We start from the raw sequence: 9,687 nt of genomic DNA, 5'->3' as shown, positions 1-9,687 counted from the left end.
CATGCACCAACTACTTTCCTTTTTTAGGCTCTCACATTCTGAGCCACTGTCCCTTTGCCCTAATCACCCAGGGCCAGCTACCAGACAGCTAGGAACAGCCTCCATGCCCCACAGCCCTGAAATTATTCAAACCAGCGAGTCCTAAATCTGCTTACCCTGCTGCACCTGTTCCTTCCCACAGAAACCACAGGTAAAGGCTCATGCCCACAGCCCTCTCTTGTCTTCTGCCTCCCGACTGACTCTGGTGCTTCCCTGTGTAACTCCTCCCCATGGCATGGACTCCTCCCACATGGCATGGCCTATCCTCTCCTCCTGGGAACTGCAACAAACACTCTTTTCAATGGCAGCAGTCTCCTGATCCATTGGCCTTACTCTACCTCAAATTTTCTATAATAATATGCTATGTTTTAAAACATCCTGATGGCCTGGGTTTAAGACCAGGGCTTAAGGGTTGGTTTAGGTGCAGTCTAGCATGCCAGAGGTGTTGAGAATCTACTGGACTCCATCCCTGGGCTTGGCAGTCATGCTTTGGAGAACAATGTGTGTCAGTGTGAATACACCTATGTGTGTAAGTGTGAACTAAGAGAGAGTACCTTGGCTCCCTGTTGTGCTATCCCACTGCCCCCCACACCCCCAGGACCATCCCACGGATGCCACCATTCCTCCCACTTGAGTTCATCAGAAGACCAACCATATTTCGACCAAACCTCCCTGGGGTTTGGAGCAGGAAGGAGGGAGTCTTAGGAGAAGAGTATCAGGCCTCCTCCTCCTCCTTCTTCTTTTCTAAAAGACTTATTTATTTTAGAAAGAGAACCAGCCTGCGAGAGGGGAAAGGCAGAAAGAGAGACAAACAGACAGAATTCTCAAGCAGACTCCATGCTGAGTGCAGAGCCTGATGCAGGGCTTGATCCCACAACCCTGAGATCATGACCTGAACCAAACCAAGAGTTGGTGCCTAACTGATCGAGCCACCCCTGCGCCCCCAGGCATCCTTTTAATAAGGTGCATATGCTTAAGCAATGGATTACTAAGATGCATTGTGACCATAGTTATAGCAGTCACACAGATCCGGGTGTTGTTCCCCGTCACTGCAGGCAGAGTATGGCTGTCATAGCAGTAATCAGAAGCCGGGGCCCCTGGGGAAAGCTGAGGGCTACGCAGGGTGTGCGGGCCAATTGACAGAGAATGTGCATACCATCACTCCTCCCTGCCCAGAGCCCCTCCTCCGTACCTCTCTCTGCCCGGATTTTATAAACATGCAATTTCTCTCTCTAAATAATTGCAGACTCTGCTATAAATCCCAGTGGCAGTCACTCCAGATCGTTTATCTTGCTCACACCGTTCTTCCAATTATGGGAGGAACCTGTTCCCTGCTTCCTTTTTTATTATTGTACTTATTTATCTGTTGGCTGGAGGTGGATAATGGACAATGTTTTAAGAGGAACAATGGATTCAGAGAGAATGTGAACACCGCAGACCTGGCACAGATCTCTGGCCTTCATATGGATGTGTTTAAAGCCACTATGAAGAAGCAGAGTCATCTTGTTAAAAACCAGGTTTTTAACCTGGAGCAGGAACCATAACCCATACCTCTGTGGCTCATTTCAGTAATCAAAAGAATGATTAATTAGATTTTGAGATGAAGGACAAGATAAAATGCTTGTTAACCCCTTGATTTGGTGTTTTGCTAATTGTTTCATTTCCGTAAATAGCTCTCAGGCTGTCCATCAAAGCCACAGGCTCTGTTCCTTCCCCAGCCTGGGAGGCATAGAAAGTAACAGTGGCATGGGACAGGCATATTGAAGTGGTTTGTTAGAAGGAACTTCAGCTTGATCTGTGTTGCTTAACATGCACATTTATGGTGCCCCTGGGTAGCTCAGTCAGTTAAGTGTCTGCCTTTGGCTCAGGTCATGATCCCGGGGTCCTGGGATTGAGCCCCGCATTGGGCTCCCTGCTCAACAGGAGTCTGCTTCTCCCTCTTCCTCTGCTCCTACCACCCCCACCCTTGTTCATGTTCTCTCTCTCTCAAACAAATAAATTCTTTAAAAAAAAACTTATAACATGTACATTTATTTTTATTTTTATTTTTTTATTTACTCAGAGGCAGAGAGAGAGAGGGGCAGGCGGAGAGGCAGAGACACAGGCAGAGGGGAAGCAGGCTCCATGTAGGGAGCCCGATGTGGGACTTGATCCTGGGTCTCCAGGATCACACCTGAGGCTGCAGGCGGTGCTAAACCACTGCGCCACCAGGGCTGCCCCTAACATGTACATTTAGACACATATATTAGTTGTACAATCTTAATGTAGGAGGTAGAGAAAAGGCAGCTTTGAAGGGAACAGAGAAGAACTAGATCAGAGAGAGCCAGAGAGCAGGCAATGCTGAGAGTGAACTTCCAGGAGAGGATCCCAGCAAGTGCTAAAAGCAAGATAGGAGTAGGCATGTGGTTCTCCCCGAGGTTCTCAGTTTGGACAGTCATGGGTTCACCAGTGACTTTAGCAAGAATTGTCTCCATGGAAGGTTGGAGCAAAGTCACATTGCAGTGAGTGGAGGAGCAAAAAGTGAGTTGAGTGAGTAGAGATAGCAAATATAGACTATGCTTCCTTTCTGGAAGGTTCCCCCTGGTGGGAAGAAATAACATAAAAGGAGTGTCTGGGAAGACATAACCATTTTGCAAAGGTGCTAGAAGTCAGATATCCTGTGGAGGAGACTGTGGAGAAGTAGGTGCAGCAAAGAGGGGGTTAATTGGTAGAATAATGTCCTGGATGAAGCCAGCAGGCTGCTCACTGGCTCTGGAGGGGCAAGCTTCCTTGACAAAGAGAGAAGAAAGGGGGTAGGGTAGTAGAAAGATTTTTTTTCTCAGGGTACAGAGTAGAAAGTTGACAGGATCCTTTTTTCTTTTCTTTTCTTTTTTTTTTTTTTGTTTTTTGTTTTTTGTTTTTTTGGTAATGTAAAACAAGGCAAGATTTTCTGCAGAAAGACTGTCCAGTGGTGGGGAGAGTATTTGAATATTTATATCAAGACTCACTATTAAGACTTCCTACTTTATCAGTATATACAGGAGTTTGGTGAGCTTCAAAACTTCTTGCTTGTTAATTAGGGTAATTCAAGTTCATCGATGAATTAATGAATGCTCATTCTGTCTTAGGTAGCAGCTAAGTGTCAAGAATACAAAGATGTATAAGATGCTGCTGAAATTTTTTCTGATTATAAAATAAATACATGATCATTAAAGAGTACTTAAAAAAATAGAAAGCTACAGAGAAAAAAAAAGTACCCTGATGTTTTTATTCCAATATTTTTAATGCACGTACATTTTTTTCTCAAGTGAGGACAACATTATACTTAGAAACTTCTATCCAAATTTTCCCTCCATGTCATTAACTAGTTTTGGAAATGCCATTTTAATTTCTAGATAATTAAGCATCTTATAAATGCACCATAATTTATGTGGTAAGCATGATCTTAACATTAAAGAAATAGAACCCACTTAAATGCAAATTTAGAGACTAATGTTCTAATACTCCATGGAAAGTAGGAGTTAGAAATTGAGGTAGAAATAAATCAGCTTGTCAGCCAATAAGTATTAGCCCTACATTGCACACTAACATGTCTTCATATTTTTCCTGCTATCTTGGATCTAAAGTAAAAAGCAGTTTCTTCCAGTCCATTACAAATCACAATCTTTCTGTTGTCCTGTTGACTGCTGTAGACAAAGCATTTGAAAAGAAAAATGCAGCTTTACTCACAAAGTCCTTGTAGGAACAATACCCATCCATGTGAAGGAGGGCTGGCTATAAGATTTGTGAGGTCTAGGGCAAAATAAAAATGTAGGATCCTTCAGTCAAAAAACAAAAGGGAAGAAGTGCCACTAGATGTAGTAAAATCACATAATCTCATATAATCTCATAAAATATAATCTCATATAGTCTCTCTCAAGTCATCCTGGTATGTTTTTATTTGCTATTTAATATCATTCCAAGTAATAAAAATTAATTTTAAGTTATTAGCATGAATTTTACCCTTCATCTTTATGTTGCACACTGCCAGTTTCAAATGCAAATGTAAGCATTTAACTACTATACAAAATCACCAAAATTATACAATTCACAATTTGTAGCTTATATATATATACATATGTATTTTGTTCTTCCCAGAACAGTGGGGACAATGCATGAAACTCACCCAACTGTTTTCTCTTTCACTTCTTGGGAAGCATACTTTCTACCAACACTCTGCATCACTTACTAATGAATGAATTAGGACAAAAATGAAAAAGGACTATATTTGCCCCCACTCTCCCTTCTCTTCTCTTTCATTTTTGGCATGAGTGGTTGGCTCATACAGGGGAGTCATGACACCAGTAAGAAAGATTATGACCAAATTTCTTGGTCACTTGGGTTTCTTAGAATGCCATTGTATTCTTTCCATGTTCAAAGTGAGTTGTGTGATTTGAACAGAAAGCATGGCCTCCTGTGGCTCACAGAGCGCTTACTCACTCTGCTGAGTATAAACATAACATCCTTCCCTTGTACTCACTTTGAGTCTCTCTGAGCTCCTACACATCACAGATCCACCAGAATTCTGTGCTTATGGGGGCATCGTGAGGGTTGTATGTGAATAAGGTGACGGAGAATGCAGGCAGACACACACATTTCCTGCTTACACATATGCTCCATTGTCTCAAAGACTTCCCCTACAAATACCAATGGAAATAAAAAGTTAAGAGTTTCTAGATGGTGCCAGACAGCTGAGCCATTAAAGCATGCATGGGTAGCTGTCCAGGCTGCACACCCATAAAGCTAGGCCTAATATTAAGGCATGGACCCTGGCAGGGGTATCTTGGTCATGTTTGTGCTCTGGACTAGAAGCAGATTTCCTGTGAAGCCTATAAATCTTAAGCTTAAGACTCTCCCTTGCCCAGGCTGATAATTCTTGGGAGCTGTTGGGAGCCCTAGAATGTTCTAGGTGCAAAGGAAAAGCCAAGTTGCAATGAGAAAGCACTTCTCTGTAAGAATTTCTGGTAAACCAAAAGAGATCTCAGAAGAAAGAGGCCTGAATTCTCCAGGCTCTTTAATGTGTTATGAACTTTATGCATTTTTTTAAAAATTCATTTTTGTACTTAATTTTGTAATTGTTTTCTTAGGAGGTGGCCCAAATGACAGTAGCTTCAGGTTCCCCCAATACCAAGGTCAATTGCTGTGCTGAACTCAGTAGGGAAGATAACAATTGGCTAATGTGTTTATTCTCATACTATGAATCACAAAAGCCCTGAGCTTTATTAACCTGACACCTGCTGCGCTTGCCCTCTGGACACAAAACAATATTTGAATCACATCCAAGAAATATCTGCTCTTCTCCACTCAGGGCACCATTCAATTCTACTGGAGATGTACCTTTGTCACCATTGCCTGTCTTCATTCCTGTAATGATCTTATCACTGTTTACCTCAATACACACACTATGTTTTTAAGATTGTTCTCCAATGCTCTAGGGCTATAATTAGCTATTTTCCAGGGAAAGGAGACTTCAAATCCCTTATCTTTAGAAAATCCAAAATCCTTTGCTAGAACAACCTAAGCAATTCAATAAATTTCTGAAAATGCACCTGAAGTGTTGAAAGCAAAAGTATGGCCTTTGCTGGGTAAATAGTGACTTTCATTCCATAGTGAGTCAACCACTTTGGACCTATTGAACTTGAAAAACGAGATCTGGGTGGGGCTTGTCAGGAAACTGACAGGGATGGGAGGTTGGCCACCCAGAGGGCAGGAGTACAGTGGGTGTGGTGAACATCAAGAAGGGTTGGGAAATTTGTTGCGTCAAATATTAGAGATACAGAGAGATAATACGTTTTGATTTTTTTTAGATCTGACTGCTTGTGTTCAGCTGGCCCGGGATCCAGAGACAACATGTAGACTCTGCTAAGAGTCACAGTGGGAGACGGCTCTAGACATCAGGGCTCCAGCACATCTGTCTTTCAAGGAGAGGCACGAACATGAGGAACAGCATACCTGGAGGGGCATGAGCAGGGGAGAATCTGAGCAGAATGAGTAAGGAAGGGATCTTCCAGCCTGGGCCATTCTGGGGGCAGAAAGAAGCAGAGACAGGCAGATGTAGCTGAGGGCAAAGGGACCTCAGACACAAGATTGATGGGTCCCTGCAGACACAAGATTCCTGGTTCTCAGCAACCTAGCAGTTGGAAGGGAGCCACAGTGCTCCCAGTCTGGGAGAATGACAACACTCCTAATCTCACCGGGTAGAACACAGATGACACAGAGGTGGGGATGGCCCGAGGCACTAGGAGGGACAGTTGCAGATCCCTCAGAGAGGCCTGTGGAACACAATGGTTGGGGGATGAGCGTGAGCATGGGCAGAACCACATGGAAATCATCAATAGGTTTAAAAATGTGCTATATAAGTAGTTATTGCACCTGTATTAATAGTATTCAGTCACAATGACCCTTGCTTCAAAGTTGGCAGAGTTACTGCCTTGCCCCTAACTTTGAATTTTGCCCTATGACCTGCTTTGGCCAATGAGGTGTTAGTGAGCGGGGCTCCAACAGAGTTAAAATATGCTTGTGTCTTTGGACTTGGTTCACGTGTTATGGTGACTCACCTTGAGTAGACTGTGCCCCAAGCACCCACCTGCCCTCAGCCGGCAACTGAGAATGGGACATAGGAAGCAGACCACATGCCTGGTGCTGCCAGTCCAAGAAGTATGAGAGGCATGTGGAGCGAACCTAAACCCCTCAGAGCCCAGAGCCTGCAGTCCAACCAATCCACCGATCTGAAACTGTGAAAGCGTATTATGGTTTTTTCAGAAAGTGAGTTTTGAGACTTTTTTAATGCATCTCTTTGGCAATAATTGCTAATACCAAAAATGAGGTGTTGCCATAAGAAGAACCTCAAATTTGTGGAATTAGTTTTGTAACAAGTGGCCAAGACCAAGGAAACTATTATAGGAAGCCAAACAAATAGTAACCCACATTCTGGAGTGGGAAAGCATTTGATCAAACTACTTTGTGGTAATTTGGAAAATAGAAAATGTCCCTATAGAACTTTTGATCTTGGGTGAGGAGGTTCACAAGAATGTTGAAAGCAGGAACTGGTTGCTACTAGATGCACATGGTAAGGCCCTACCAGAAGAGGAATCGTGTTCAGAAAATAGCTTGCCAGTTGCAAATAGAACTGCAGGAGATTTTAGGTGAGTCTGGAATTGGGGGGCAGATTGTAAAATGAAACAGTTTCTCACAAAATTAAGGCTGGGCCATCATAACAGCGCCTCAGGGCAAAGACCAAATCTAGGGTGCTACTAAAGTGACACAGCATTGGAGGAAAAAGCACCTCAAGGGTCTGCCTGAGATGAGGGTCTCTTTGGTAAGACATTTAAAAGGATTAAAGTGACAGCCTGTAGGCCCCTTCAGTGGAACAAAAGGAAACACAGACAGAGTGGGAAAATTGTGCATGTGATTCCACAGAAGTACCCATAATTAAGTCTGGAAAGAGGCATCTCTTGCAAGGCATGATGGGTGTGCCTTTTGCCACACGCAGTTGATTGGAATCCCTTTCACAGAAAACCCACATTTTCAGAGAGCTATGCTGGCAAAAACCCTGTCAGTCTGGGCAAAAAAGAGACTGAGACTGGTAGAGATATAAAATGACCTCTTAGTCCCCAACTTTCGACAGGCAGCGTGCTAATTTTGCGTGTCGACTTGACTGGGTCACGAGGTGTACAGACGGACATTTGGTCAAACATTACTCTGAGTGTCTCTGTGATCCTTTTTCCGGATGAGATTAGCATTGAATCAGTAAGCTCACTAAAGCAGACTGCCCCCCCATCCCATACCCCCCACCCCACCGCCACCTGTGAGTGGGCCTCTTCCAATCTGTTGAAGCCCTGAATGGAACAAAAAGCTTGATCTTCCACCAGTAAAGGAAACTCTTCCTGCCTGTTGCCTTCAAGCTGGGACATCTAAGACATTAGGGTTTTTCCTGCCTTCACACTTGGACTGAAACATTGGCTCTTCCTGGGTCTCAAGCCTGCCAACATTTGAAATGGAGCAGCACCGTTTGCTGTCCTGGTTCTCCAGCTCGCAGACTGCAGATCTTAGGACTTCTCAGCCTCCATAATCATGCAGGCCAATTCCTAATAAAAAATCTCTCTGTCTTTATCTACACAGGTATATATATGTATATAATACATATAATATCTATCATTACAGATAGTCTAGGAGACAGATACTCTTCCACATGCATGATGCCACCCCATGCCGCGTATGTGTAATGCACACGTACCGTCACTTCTGTCTCTCTGGAGTGCTTTAGCTAATACAGGCAGAGGCTGAGAAACAGCTCACTGTCAACAAGGGCAAAGTCTCCAGCGCCCTCTTCAGAGATGGACAAGGTGTTCGATAGAAACAAACGGAAGCTCAGAGGGCAGAACTACGAACCATGGAGTCCCTGCTACAGCTCCGGGCAGCATCAGCCTAGTTGGACCCTAGAATCTCGGGGAGCCGGTGATCTTCTTCCACTCTCTAGCCTTCAAAGGGGCCTGTTGATCGTAGGGATCGTCCTGTCCCATCACAGTATATTGCACGTGTGCAGGTATGTACCTGAACTTGATGAGAATCAGATGCGGCAGCAGATGCTGAGATTGGATGAAATGTTTGTGGTGTGTGTCCGTGACACAGGTGAGGGTATTTTGAATGTGAGGGTGTGTGTGAATAACTGGGGCCGATGGCAGTAAATCACACCATTGACCGGAATTCTTCACTCTGTAGTAGTAGTAATGTGGAAATCCACACACTTGCCATTACCCCGACCTCTAGGTGAGTAGATTCACTTCCCTGCACTTCGGGTTTGGATGTGATTCTGTCACTTGCTTTTCCCGTGAGGCATCAGTGGGAAAGATGTGAGCAGAAACTTGAAATGTGCTTTCTTGGTTTGACTTCTACTCTGGCTCTCCAGGGAAGAGTGTTCCCAGAGTGTACTCTTCAGCTGCGCCCTCAGCCTGGGCCCCGGGATGCAGGACGTGGAGCAGATCCTATGTCCTGGGTGGCTGCTGCTTGAAGAAGTTTCAGATGCTGAGGGAACAGACCGGAGCCCAGAAAAGCTTGGAACCCCAAGCCAGGAGCTAGCCCAGCCCAACCCCTGCCCAGTGAACACAAGAATGAACGGGGGCTGTTTGAAGCCACTACATTTGGAGGAATTTATTATGCTGCATTATTGTGACAATAGGTGAATAAAAACAAGTAACATCCAGATATCAGATCAAGGCTTTTTTGTTGTTGTTGTTGTTTTGTTTTGACTAGTGGCTTTAATTTAGGCTTGGGTAGTACTATTTTTTTTATTTTATTTTATTTTATTTTATTTTATTTTATTTTATTTTATTTTATTTTATTTTATTTTATTTTATTTTATTTTATTTTATTATTTAAGATTTTATTTATTCGGGGATGCCTGGGTGGCTCAGCAGTTAAGCGTCTGCATTTGGCTCAGGGAGTGATTCTGGAGCCCCGGATCGAGTCCCACATCAGGCTCCCTCCAGGGAGCCTGCTTCTACCTCTGCCTATGTCTCTGCCTCTCTCTCTGTGTCTCTCATGAATGAATAAATTTAAAAGAAGATTTTATTTATTCATCCATGAGAGACACAGAGAGAGAGAGGGAGAGACATATATAGGCAGAGGGAG

General features: G+C 43.8%; 1 long non-coding RNA gene across 1 annotated transcript; it reads left to right on the top strand.

The window, feature by feature from the left end:
• Positions 1-8,232: 8,232 nt before the first annotated feature.
• On the top strand, positions 8,233-9,266 carry LOC140631464 (uncharacterized). The gene is made up of 2 exons (XR_012029014.1): positions 8,233-8,602; positions 8,966-9,266. It is a non-coding gene; the product is annotated as an uncharacterized lncRNA (long non-coding RNA).
• The last annotated feature ends 421 nt before the right edge of the window (positions 9,267-9,687 follow it).

This window comes from Canis lupus, chromosome 4, assembly GCF_048164855.1.
Source record: "Canis lupus baileyi chromosome 4, mCanLup2.hap1, whole genome shotgun sequence".
Classification (NCBI taxonomy): Eukaryota; Metazoa; Chordata; class Mammalia; order Carnivora; family Canidae; genus Canis; species Canis lupus.
The sequence above is the reverse complement of the archived record's forward strand: the minus strand, read 5'-3'. Positions and strand labels throughout refer to the sequence as shown.